At 40.7% G+C, this 14,286-nt stretch overlaps 1 pseudogene; it reads right to left on the bottom strand.

Annotated features, from left to right (window-relative positions):
- Positions 1-1,667: 1,667 nt before the first annotated feature.
- LOC129838983 (zinc finger protein 883-like) lies at positions 1,668-10,403 on the bottom strand (annotated as a pseudogene).
- Positions 10,404-14,286: the final 3,883 nt, after the last annotated feature.

Genomic DNA, 14,286 nt, shown 5'->3' with positions numbered 1-14,286 from the left:
CTGTTGACTTGTACCGGACTGTGGCCCTTCCCCTCCCCAATTCACGGCTGTCCTGTTGACTTGTACCGGACTGTGGCCCTTCCCCTCCCCACCTCACGGCTGTCCTGTTGACTTGTACCAGACTGTGGCCCTTCTCCTCCACACCTCACGGCTGTCCTGTTGACTTGTACCAGACTGTGGCCCTTCTCCTCTTCACCTCACGGCTGTCCTGTTGACTTGTTCCAGACTGTGGCTCTTCTCCTCCCACCTCACGGCTGTCCTGTTGACTTGTTCCAGACTGTGGCCCTTCTCCTTCCCACCTCACGGCTGTCCTGTTGACTTGTACCAGACTGTGGCCCTTCTCCTCCTCACCTCACGGCTGTCCTGTTGACTTGTTCCAGGCTGTGGCCCTTCTCCTCCCCACCTCACGGCTGTCCTGTTGACTTGTACCAGACTGTGGCTGACAGACATTTTGACAGAATGTAAACGTTCTACATTCCCTCTCTCAAACAGTGACAAGAATAAGGATATTTTATATTTTCAAGTTCAGAAGTCAGAACCCATGACCTGCTATGTAAAACAGACAGAAGAATGCACAATGGTCAATGCTATCTGGGATCCTTGGGACAACCCTAACCTTAACCCCTAACCTTAACCCTTTTAAATGTCAACTTCAACGGGCTAGGGACGTCCCAATGATGTATCTCTACCTGGAAATACATGATCTAAGTGATTGATAGTTGGTATTCAGCAGTCATAAAGCCTTATTTACTTTAATGAACTACTAAAATAGTGATTTTGTCAGACAGCATAGACAGCAGCTCTACACTTTATTGACTGACTGATCCATTCATTCTTCCATCCCTCTTCAGCCTTCCTCTCCTCTGAAGACCCAGTGAGGGTGGAGCTCAGTCAGAGAGCTGTTGAGGGACTGGTTAGGAAGAACACTTCTACAGCCAGAGAGGTGAGAGGTCACACATGGTTTAGATGGTAAATATGTATGTCCCCTTAGCGGTTCATCACGTCAGCAAAGGGTAAGATGTTCCATCATCCATGTTTATTTACATTAGTGCAAATTGTCCACAGATATTGGTGTAATTTCTCCCCCTTTTGGCTGTATGAAAGTTCATTTCCCCTCAGGCACATTCATTTGTTCTTTGATATTAGATGTAGATGCTCCATATCCATTACTTCGAGTGTTTTATATAATATGATTAAATGTGTTTCTTTCTGTGTTGCAGGGGCAGTCAAGAAATGGAACGGCAAGGCCACAGAACATGACATGTGGGAGCTGTGGGAGACTACCTCAAGCCCCTGGTAGAGCGGGGGGGGGGGTGTTTACCACTCCTTCAGCAGGCTGGAAAAGTGGGATTGATCTGTTTTTCATACTAAGATGGACCAAGAGTCTGTTGATTGGTCGGTCATTGGATTAATTTGTTTTACAATATGTTGAAATCAAAGGAAGCTTTATTTATACAGCACATTTTAGACATGGATGCAACACAATGGCTTCACATTAAAAAACTATGAAAATAAACAGAATATTTATTAGTATATTTAGTACACAACATAAGAGGATAAAAAACAGAAAGACTAATGAGCATTCTAAGGAAATTCCATTGATTCAAATATTAATTGGACGCAATATCTAACCCAAAATATAAGCAGTTTTTTTAGGAGGGGCACTGAAAGTTGACTAGTAACAACAACTGGGACATAAGACACCCCCCATGAGACCCACTAAATCTGCCCAAGAAGAGGAAAACAAAAGAAAAACCCAAAACAAACTTAAAGACAGGAAGCAAACCAAAAAAGTGGAGCAACTCAAGGTGTTGACTCTCCACATCTATCAAGACAACTGGAGCACTGGGCCAGACACTCTTAAATAGAACCTGGACCAGCTCAGGTGAAACACCTTCCCACTAACGAGATGGACAAGCCAGCACAGGTGTTACACATACTGACTAACGGGGTGACACCAATCGATGTGCCAAAGACACATTTCAGTTGAACAACTGACTAGAAAACAACTTCCATTTCACATAATCAACTACAATGCTTCACCTTCTACAATATAAACATGGTGTCTACTGGCTGTCAACAATTAAAACAAGAAAAAAACATGTATTTCTAAATAATAATATACAATGGTATAATTTTTTCTCCTTTTTCTTTCTATAGAATCCTAAAACTCACTAGCTTCTAGAACTCTCGTCCACTTGGAATGAGCGCAAACAAAACTCAAATCAAATTGTATTAGTCACATTCGCTGAATAGATGTGTAGACCTAACAGTGAAATGCTTACTGACGAGCCCAACCGACAGTGCAGGTGAAAAAAAAATACAGATAAGAATAAGAGATAAAACTCATCTCCAAACGGAAAAACGTGTCAAAATAAATTGTGATCCATGGTAACACACTGGTTAAATGCACAACACAAATATTTTGACTGCCCATCCTTGAAACAATCAGCTACCAAGTTGTCGTTACCACATGCTCTAGTACATTTGGGTTGGCACATCTGAGAATGAATCCTGATATTCTAAAAGCAGGGCAACAATGTCAATATAATTGTACCCAAAAATAGTCAGTTGGTTACAATATGATTACTAAATGTTACATGAAATGTAAATATTAAATATTTGGTTGCATAGTCTTATTTTCAAAGTATTTTCAATTACATTTTGCTAGGTGGGATAGCCCAATGTTAAAACACAGTTTGTACACAGTTTAATCAATAACCAATATGCAGAAACAGTTTGTGATATATTAAAACATAAACATAAAATGGGCTGTATACACAAACATCTGCCACAATAATCACATTACTTGTATTTTTTAAAACAAGCACCTTATAAACTGCACGAGCACCAGAAACGCTGTTGTTTTGACAAGCGGCAATAAATCACTGATATCGATTAGGGGGGTAATCAGGTTGTACGTGCTGTTGAAACTAACACAACTAAACAAAACACATGGAAATGGGAGATATCTTTTACCTCACTGGTTAGAGGACAACCCGCAGAAGACAGTCTGCTACATTTTGGAGTGATGCATTTCAATTTAAGGGTCGCTAAACAAAGGAACACAACACTTATTTGTCATAACTCATCGGTAAAATCATTTGTGTGAGAGGAGGGAGATGAGGTTGCACGTCCTGTTAAAACTAACAGCTCAAAAACCACACGGAATCTGGGAATAATGTGTACATCACTGGTTAGAGGACAATTTGTAGAAAACAGCTCGCTACATTTCGAAGTGTTGCATTTTGATTCAAGTGGGTCACCAATGTGGTAAGTGTAACACAACTCTTTTTGTTAGTCACTTTTTGTTAAATCTCATAAATAACACTCCCAAATCAGAGCCTGGATTTTTCCGTGAGCATCCATATCATGCTGAAATCAATAGAACAGGGGCAAACGTTCAGGGTTCTACATTGTGACATTATTAAAATACTCCTTCTACAATGTTAAAACATTCTACATTGTGACATTAATTCACTGATATCATGAAACAACTCCTTCATGTATGTCTTTTCTGATATTTGATCAGAGATCTTTTATCAGATTATCTCTGGTCACAGCTATGAGATTTCTCTCCTGTGTGTGTTCTCTGGTGCACTGTCAAATGGCCAGATTGACCAAAACTCTTCCCACATTGACCACAGCTATACGATTTCTCTCTGTGTGTGTTCTCTGGTGCAATGTCAAATGGCCAGATCGAACAAAACTCTTCCCACATTGATCACAGCTATAAGTTTTCTGTCCTTCATGTATGTATTTTCTGATGTTTGATCAGAGGTATTTTATCAGATTATCTCTGGTCATACTGATCACAGCTGAGATTTCTCTCCTGTATGTGTTATATGGTTTGTAGTCCGCTTGCTAGACTTAGTAAAACTCTTCCCACATTGAGCACAGCTATAAGATTTCTCTCCTGTGTGTGTTTTCTCTGGTGTGATATCAGTCTGGTTGACTGAGTAAAACTCTTCCCACATTGATTACAGCTAAAAGGCTTCTCTCCTGTGTGTGTTCTCTGGTGTCTAGTCAGACAGCTAGACTCAGTAAAGCTCTTCCCACATTGAGCACAGCTATAAGATTTCTCTTCTGTGTGTGTTCTCCGGTGTTTAGTCAGACTGTTAGATGTAACAAATCTCTTCCCACATTCATCACAGCTATAAGATTTCTCTCCTGTGTGTGTTCTACGGTGTGATGTCAGGCTGGATGAACGAGTAAAACTCTTCCCACATTGAGCACAGCTATACGGTTTCTCTCCTGTGTGTGTTCTACGGTGTGATTTCAGGCTGGTTGACTGAGTAAACCTCTTCCCACATTGATTACAGCTAAAAGGCTTCTCTCCTGTGTGTGTTCTCTGGTGTCTAGTCAGACAGCTAGACTCAGTAAAGCTCTTCCCACATTGAGCACAGCTATAAGATTTCTCTCCTGTGTGTGTTCTCCGGTGTTTAGTCAGACTGTTAGATGTAACAAATCTCTTCCCACATTCATCACAGCTATAAGATTTCTCTCCTGTGTGTGTTCTACGGTGTGATGTCAGTCTGGTTGAACGAGTAAAACTCTTCCCACATTGAGCACAGCTATAAGGTTTCTCTCCTGTGTGTGTTCTACGGTGTGATTTCAGGCTGGTTGACTGAGTAAACCTCTTCCCACATTGATTACAGCTAAAAGGCTTCTCTCCTGTGTGTGTTCTCTGGTGTCTAGTCAGACAGCTAGACTCAGTAAAGCTCTTCCCACATTGAGCACAGCTATAAGATTTCTCTCCTGTGTGTGTTCTCCGGTGTTTAGTCAGACTGTTAGATGTAACAAATCTCTTCCCACATTCATCACAGCTATAAGGTTTCTCTCCTGTGTGTGTTCTATGGTGTGATGTCAGGCTGGATGAACAAGTAAACCTCTTCCCACATTGATTACAGCTAAAAGGCTTCTCTCCTGTGTGTGTTCTCTGGTGTCTAGTCAGACAGCTAGACTCAGTAAAGCTCTTCCCACATTGAGCACAGCTATAAGATTTCTCTCTTGTGTGTGTTCTCCGGTGTTTAGTCAGACTGCTAGATGTAACATAACTTTTCCCACATTCATCACAGCTATAAGGTTTCTCTCCTGTGTGTGTTCTCTGGTGTGATATCAGGCTGGCTGATTGAGTAAAACTCTTTCCACATTGAGTACAGCTAAAAGGTTTCTCTCCTGTGTGGATTCTCTGATGAATTTTAATGCCCGTTGATGAGGTGAATCTCTTCCCACAGTCAGAGCAGCAGTGAGTTCTCTTCCCTGTGGGTCTCTGCTGGTATTTCTTGAGGTGTTCTAATGTGGAGAGACTCTTCTCTGCCTTGTCAGCATCATGAGGTTGTTGAGGCTCCCTAGAGGATCCACGACAGTCACATCTCTCTCCTGCGTGAATAACAAAGTCAGACAGATGGTTAAAGGCCCACAAAATGAGCAAGAATAGTCATATTTTGTCTTGTTTTCACATTAGTAGTAACATCGATGATTGAGTTATTCAAGTTATTAAGGTTAATTATTAATTCAGGTTAAATATTAATGAGGGTTTGTACACTAAGTGTTTGCCAAATTGGCACAAAACTTCCCCTAACAACAACATAGACCTACTGTAGGACCCCTAACTTCATCTAACATAGACCTAGTATAGGACCCATAACTTCACCCAACAACATAGATCTACTGTGGGACCCCTAACAACAACATAGACCTACTGTAGGACCCCTAACTTAACCTAACAACATAGACCTACTACGCATATAGAAGTAGGACTAGTCTACCTGGCCCGAGCCCAAATGTAGGCCTATAAATGTGCCAATTTGGGGATGTCTGATAGTATTTCTGATTGTCTTAACGCACCACCACCAATGAGCTGAGGAGCTTCTCAAAGCAAATTTCTCTTCACCTCAAACAGCAAGTAAACAAAGTCTAATCAAAATCAATTGCAAATGAGAATAGTTCCTCAAAGTATTTGAAAGACATTTCCAGCTCTCGCCCTTTCGATAACCACCCGGCACAAAAGGGAAAAACGTAATGCGCTGATCCAGTGGAAATGTCGTAAAATACCTGATTACTTCTTATCCCTTTCACAAATAGCCGACAACTGTGTCTGTCTCGAACTCACTGGCGCGAGAAACCGAGAACCCAGAATTATTTTAAACAATGTTTCAAGTTCGTTGTAGACAGGCCATGTGATTTACAGGATATTTATTTTCAATGTTTTTATTTGTTGGCTTTATGTAGGCAATTTTTTACATAGTTGGCAATGGCAATAAAAGTTACTTTTAGATTTGTATAATTTTCATTTAGATTTAGATAGAATGTAGATTAATCACAGACAATGATTTTGGAATACTATTATCAATGAAATTAAACTGCTCCAGTAAAATGTGAATATGAGAATCATAACTGGCACCAGATCAGTAGAAATGGTAAGATAACTTCGCACTCCAAATGTAGGTTGCTGACTGCTTGTGTAGCCGATTACCAGCAATGTCAGAATTTACGAAGGCCAGCAGAAGGAGGTGGTTTGGGAAGAGTTTCTTCTCAACTGGTTAGGCTATATTGATGTAATGGCATGAAAATAAATTGGCTGAATATTATACAATGAATTATCAACAGCTCTAACAATTTGAACCCCACAGGAAATCTACATTGGCAATTCTAGAATATACTATATAGCCTAAAATCCTGGTTAAACTATCATTATGACATCATGGATGAATTCTAGAATATACACTGCTCAAAAAAATAAAGGGAACACTTAAACAACACAATGTAACTCCAAGTCAATCACACTTCTGTGAAATCAAACTGTCCAATTAGGAAGCAACACTGATTGACAATAAATTTCACATGCTGTTGTGCAAATGGAATAGACAAAAGGTGGAAATTATAGGCAATTAGCAAGACAAACCCAAAAAAGGAGTGATTCTGCAGGTGGTGACCACAGACAACTTCTCAGTTCCTATGCTTCCTGGCTGATGTTTTGGTCACTTTTGAATGCTGGCGGTGCTCTCACTCTAGTGGTAGCATGAGACGGAGTCTACAACCCACACAAGTGGCTCAGGTAGTGCAGTTCATCCAGGATGGCACATCAATGCGAGCTGTGGCAAAAAGGTTTGCTGTGTCTGTCAGCGTAGTGTCCAGAGCATGGAGGCGCTACCAGGAGACAGGCCAGTACATCAGGAGACGTGGAGGAGGCCGTAGGAGGGCAACAACCCAGCAGCAGGACCGCTACCTCCGCCTTTGTGCAAGGAGGAGCACTACCAGAGCCCTGCAAAATGACCTCCAGCAGGCCACAAATGTGCATGTGTCAGCATATGGTCTCACAAGGGGTCTGAGGATCTCATCTCGGTACATATTGGCAGTCAGGCTACCTCTGGCGAGCACATGGAGGGCTGTGCGACCCCACAAAGAAATGCCACCCCACACCATGACTGACCCATCGCCAAACCAGTCATGCTGGAGGATGTTGCAGGCAGCAGAACGTTCTCCACGGCGTCTCCAGACTCTGTCACGTCTGTCACATGTGTTCATGTGCTCAGTGTGAACCTGCTTTCATCTGTGAAGAGCACAGGGCGCCAGTGGCGAATTTGCCAATCTTGGTGTTCTCTGGCAAATGCCCAACGTCCTGCACGGTGTTGGGCTGTAAGCACAACCCCCACCTGTGGACGTCGGGCCCTCATACCACCCTCATGGAGTCTGTTTCTGACCGTTTGAGCAGACACATGCACATTTGTGGCCTGCTGGAGGTCATTTTGCAGGGCTCTGGTAGTGCTCCTCCTTGCACAAAGGCGGAGGTAGCGGTCCTGCTGCTGGGTTGTTGCCCTCCTACGGCCTCCTCCACGTCTCCTGATGTACTGGCCTGTCTCCTGGTAGCGCCTCCATGCTCTGGACACTACGCTGACAGACACAGCAAACCTTTTTGCCACAGCTCGCATTGATGTGCCATCCTGGATGAACTGCACTACCTGAGCCACTTGTGTGGGTTGTAGACTCCGTCTCATGCTACCACTAGAGTGAGAGCACCGCCAACATTCAAAAGTGACCAAAACATCAGCCAGGAAGCATAGGAACTGAGAAGTGGTCTGTGGTCATCACCTGCAGAATCACTCCTTTATTGGGGGTGTCTTGCTAATTGCCTAAAATTTCCACCTGTTGTCTATTCCATTTGCACAACAGCATGTGAAATTTATTGTCAATCAGTGTTGCTTCCTAAGTGGACAGTTTGATTTCATAGAAGTGTGATTGACTTGGAGTTACATTGTGTTGTTTAAGTGTTCCCTTTATTTTTTTGAGCAGTGTACTATATAGCCTAGAAACCTGGTTGAACTATAATTATGACATCATGGATGAATTCTAGAATATACTATATATCCTAGAAACCTGGTTATACTATCATTATGAAATCATGGATGAATTCTAGAATATACTATATAGCCTAGAAACCCGGTTAAACTATCATTATGACATCATGGATGAATTCTAGAATATACTATATAGCCTAGAAACCTGGTTAAACTATCATTATGACATCATGGATGAATTCTAGAATATACTATATAGCCTCGAAATCTTGTTAAACTATAATTTTGACCTCATGGATGGCCAGTCCTTGTATTCATAGTGTAGTGAATTCTGGGGGAAGCCCTGAGCTTAACTCAAACCTGGGTCCAGCGACTGTCAAGCCAACACCTTATAACTGTTACACCAAGATGTCTGAACTTCTTGACGAGGTCGCTAGGTGTTGGATTACGGTTGATACAATAGCTTTCTCTATGAATTTGGGAGTGGTTACATTTCTCCAGCCCCCATCCCTCAGCTGTTTACCAAACCAAGTCTATGGGCAGCCATTTTGTTGCTGTTTAAATACTAGGTGTCCCCTTTAAAAAAGCCACACAACAATCAATCAACCAATAACAAAGCTGTAATTCCACCACTGTTTTGCTAATAAGACGATGGATGGTGCTGGAGAAATGTAACTACTTTCAAATTCATAGACAGACCTATGGATACAAGGACTGACCATCCATGATATCAACACTATAGTTTTAACCATGTTGAGGTTATACAGTGTTGATTTACATTGTTTCTAAACATTGGAGTAAAAAAGCTTATTTGGGGTTCTGATGGGGTACAACAGTTGAACTAAGCTCATGAGGCACGTGTTATGTTCTTCAAGAATCAATGGCTATAAATAAATAATAAAAATCTAAATATGGATGTAGTAATTGCAGATTTCCCCTTTAACACCACACATCATTCCAGTTCTCTGCTGCCAGTGACTGGAACAAATTTCAAAAATCGCTGAAGCTGGAGACTTATTTCCCTCACCACCTCTAAACATCAGCTATCTGAGCAGCTAACCGATCGCTGCAGCTGTACATAGTCCATCTGTAAATAGCCCACCCACTCTACCTACCTCATCCCCAAACTGTTTTTATTTACTTTTCTGCTCTTTTGCACAACAGTATCTCTACTTGCACATCATCATCTGCTCATTTATCACTCCAGTGTTAATCTGCTAAATTGTAATTCTTCGTTACTATGGCCTATTTATTGCCTACCTCCTCATGCCTTTTGCACACACTATATATATACACTTTCTTTTTTTCTACTGTGTCATTGACTTGTTTATTGTGTTATTGGCTTTTTATTGTTTATTCCATGTGTAACTCTGTGTTGTTGTCTGTGTCACACATCTTGGTCAGGTCGCAGTTGTAAATGAGATCTTGTTCTCAACTAGCCTACCTGGTTAAATAAAGGTGACATAAAAATAAAAAAACATCAATTCAACAACTGCAGAGTTTGTGCCTCTGTTTTTAAGGCAGTACTTACTTGTGTTAACCAGGGCCCGTTCATCGTTAGAACCATTGGATGCCTTAAGATGCGTTTGGGAAACCGAGCCCAGAAATCCAGTTTCCTCCTCCTCCTTTTTCGATGTGACAGTCATCTCCCCATCCTCTTCCTCGTCTTTTACTGTAACATCCACTTTCAATCTGAACGCGTCTTCTTTCACTGTAACGTCTTTATCTTCTTTTTTCACTGTAACAACCTCACCCTCTACTTCTTGTTTTACTGTGATAGCCTCCTCTTCCTTCTCCTCTTTGACGAGAGCTTCTTTCTCCGTCCAGCAGACCTCCTCTTCATTAACAAGAGAGTAGCTTAGTGACCTCATGGTTGGAGATGTTAGCTAGCTAGGCTAATGTTAACTTAACCAGCCCGCTAGATGAATAATAAAAACAAAACCGTAAATATGAAATTAAAAGGGATAACTAACTAGACGACAGAAGTGGGTTTAAAATACAGTGGCTAATATACACTTAAGCGTCTAAAAAGCTTTATTGGTTCGTCTATTTTGTCTAGCAAGCTACCGAGGTGGCTGAATAACTGTTGCTGCCGTTGAAAGAAGCGACCCGTCCACTAGATTATACGTCACACTAGCAGCATTGCCTTAAAGTCGCAGACCGCCATTTGCTGACTGGAGTGGGCAACGCAGTTGAGTAAAATGTAAATTTAATTTTCAGACAAAAAGTTAAAGGGTAGGAATCAGGGACGTAGCTAGTCCTAAAATATTAATTAGCCCCCCCTGAATAAATCATTGTCAGTCAACATATTTTTTCTGTGATTTCTTATTTTCGTCAACCGTTCCATCGCATCTTAAACTTCTTAACGTGCCGGCATTAGGGCCGGGGGTGGCTGCTGCTGAGCTAGTGACTGTTAGACTTTCTTCAGCAAAGATGGCGGACAGAAATACTAGGAGAGGGGTACACCTACACAGAACTGAACTGGATCAAATATGGCGGACAGAAATACCAGGAGAGAGTGGTACATCTACACAGAACTGAACTGGATCAAATATGGCGGACAGAAATACTAGAAGAGAGGGGTAACCCCTACACAGAACTGAACTGGATCAAAGATGGCGGACAGAAATACTTGGAGAGAGTGGTACACCTACACAGAACTGAACTGGATCAAAGATGGCGGACAGAAATGCTAGGATGGAAGCAAATGTAAGGGATTATAACGTCATAACGAATCGTGCAAAAACATGTACAGTTGACAGGAATGTTAGTTAATGTAGAAACAAACGATTTTTATCATAAAGTTAATTTACAAAAATCGTGATTTAGCCAGCTAGCTGACTAGCTAACATCAGCTAGCTGGCTAGCTTTATGTCTGTTGTGACATGAGTATAAAATTGTACTTCTGGTTGTTTTTAGGGAGTCCTGAAACAACCAGAAAACCAGGCGGTCGTTTTGTGAAACAGTGGATGTATAGAATCTAACTAGCAAGAATGTTCTTGCTTATTGTGCAGTGGATGATTAAAATACCTGTATGCCTATGGATGTGTAGCTAGATATCTAGCCGATCTGTGTATGGACCCAAACGTTTGGTATACATATTAGTTCAGAACCTAGCTATGAACCTCAGCTATCATAGCCAGTTGTATCAACTTCAAAACAGCCTGAATGAAATTAAAACATCTCTAGGATAGGGGGCAGCATTTTCACGTTTGGATGAAAAGCATACCCAAATTCAACTGCCAGCTACTCATCCCCAGAAGATAAGATATGCATATTATTAGTAGATTTGGATAGAAAACACTCGGAAGTTTCTAAAACTGTTTGAATCATGTCTGTGAGTATAACATAACTTATATAGCAGGCGAAACCCCGAGGACAAACCATTCAGATTTTCTTTTTTGAGGTCACTCTCTTTTTAATGGGGTTTCATTGGGAATCCAGATTTCCAATTGACCTTCTTGCAGTTCCTACCGCTTCCACTGGATGTCAACAGTCTTTAGAAATTGGTTGAGGTTTTTTCCTTTGTGTAATGAAGAAGTACGGCCATCCAGAACGAGGGTAACTTGAAGTGTACTGTTAGATAGAGGCACGTGACCAGAAAGCTAGCTACAGTTTGTTTTAATCCTGTATTGAACACAAATCATCCCGTCTTCAATTTTATCGATTATTTACGTTAAAAAATACCTAAAGTTGTATTACAAAAGTAGTTTGAAATGTTTTGGCAAAGTTTACAGGTAACTTTTGAGATATTTTGTAGTCACGTTGCAGAAGTTGGAACCAGTGTTTTTCTGGATCAAACGCGCCAAATAAATGGACATTTTGGATATATATCGACGGAATTCATCGAACAAAAGGACCATTTGTGATGTTTATAGGACATATTGGAGTGTCAACAACAGAAGCTCGTCAAAGGTAAGGCATGAATTATATTTGTATTTCTGCGTTTCGTGTCGCGCCTGCAGGGTTGAAATATGCTTCTCTCTCTTTGTTTACTATGGTGCTATCCTCAGATAATAGCATTGTTTGCTTTTGCCCGAAAAGCCCATTTGAAATCTGACATGTTGGCTGGATTCACAAGTGTAGCATTAATTTGGTGTATTGCATGTGTGATTTCATGAAAGTTAGATTTTTTTAGTAATTTATTTGAATTTGTCTCTCTGCATTTTTAGCATCCCACATATCCCAGAGAAGTTAATGAAGCCTATGGATTGAGTAGAATATATTATCATGTTGTGCCAAGGATGCAAGTCGTATATACATGTATTTATTACCATGCATGAGATCCCCACATTGTAGCCTGTACATTTAATATATTCACTGATCATGTACTCTACCTTGGCAAATAAAGGTGCAGTTTAGGTATGAATGTCTTTGAGATTATTTTTCAGTCATATCCAATACCAGGAGTATCAAATTCCAGTCTTTGAATGACTGTGTCTGCATGTATGTATTAGAATTATACACTTCAACAGTGTTTACCAATCTTGGTCCTGAGACATCAATGGTTACACATTGTAACTAATAGACTAGAAACAGGATTTAACTAGTTAATTCATATATGCAGAAATATAATGTTAAAAAACAGAACACTACACTCCCTATGCATCATGTAAATACTCTTAACACTGGTTCATCTCAACATCTAATACCCTTCATCTGCATTGATCTGATAAACACAGGATAGGTGTAGTATTTCATCACATTACACTTCATTTCAACCAGTAGAGAATGTGAAACGCTTTATTGAAAAGCTCATTATTCAAGTGTGATAAATACAAGTTTCAATCTGTACTTCAATGCATATCTGTTGTGCATTATAAAAACAGAGGAAGAAAGAGGTGGCGGGAGAGGTGTAAAAGACAGAAAGGGAAAGAGGTAAGCACGTAGGAGCAGGGAAGGCAACACATGATTAATGAATCACAGTGCTACATAAATATTCTCTCAGTTTATCACAATTACATAAGTGTCTCACGCCGGCCCAAAGGTTATCTTAAAAGAGGGTGAGGTGGTGATGATGGGACTGGGGGTTGGCATCCTCCCACATCAAAACATATCTGCAGACGAGAGACAGATGGAGAGAGAGAGCATGTTTAAGCCTTCTGTTTTTATTTCTTATTCTGACATTGTTAGTCATCAATCAGGAGGTGAAATGCAAAACTGACCTTGGATCATTAACTCTGGGACTACTGCATCTCTGTATTTCAATGTAAAGCATCTCTTTAATAATACTTCCTGTATAATATAAACTGACCTTGGATCATTAACTCTGGCACTACTGCATCTATCTGTATTTCAATGTAAAGCATCTCTTTATTAATACTTCCTGTATAATATAAACTGACCTTGGATCATTAACTCTGGCACTACTGCATCTATCTGTATTTCAATGTAAAGCATCTCTTTAATAATACTTCCTGTATAATATAAACTGACCTGGGATCATTAACTCTGGGACTGCTGCATCTCTATCTGTATTTCAATGTAAAGCTTCTCTTTAATAATACTTCCTGTATAATATAAACTGATCTTGGATCATTAACTCTGGGACTGCTGCATCTCTATCTGTATTTCAATGTAAAGCATCTCTTTAATAATACTCCCATTTGACCTGACCAAGTGACCTCTCACCTCTGATCATGCTGTGCCCTCTATGTAGCCAGTTCAGATGCAGGAGGGGTTCAGACACAGCTGATATAACCTAGAGGATTTAGGGAAAAGAGGAGAGAGGGATGAAGTGAAGGAGAAAGAATGTTATTGAGATAATAAGGTAGTTAAAGTGACAGTGTTCAACAGGAATCTGTTTGTGGCCTCACCTGGTGTCCACACCACACTAAGTGGCTGCAGAGTACTTTATGCTGAAAAACATGAACGGACCCATGAGGACAAACAATATAGCGTAGTTACAGAAATAAATAAGTGTCTTACTATTCTCAATGGTTGGTCCTCTTGCCTATTCTTTGAAGGTGGAAGGAGCCACAGTTAT

Source organism: Salvelinus fontinalis, chromosome 40 (genome assembly GCF_029448725.1).
Source record: "Salvelinus fontinalis isolate EN_2023a chromosome 40, ASM2944872v1, whole genome shotgun sequence".
NCBI classification, from domain to species: Eukaryota; Metazoa; Chordata; class Actinopteri; order Salmoniformes; family Salmonidae; genus Salvelinus; species Salvelinus fontinalis.
The sequence above is the reverse complement of the archived record's forward strand: the minus strand, read 5'-3'. Positions and strand labels throughout refer to the sequence as shown.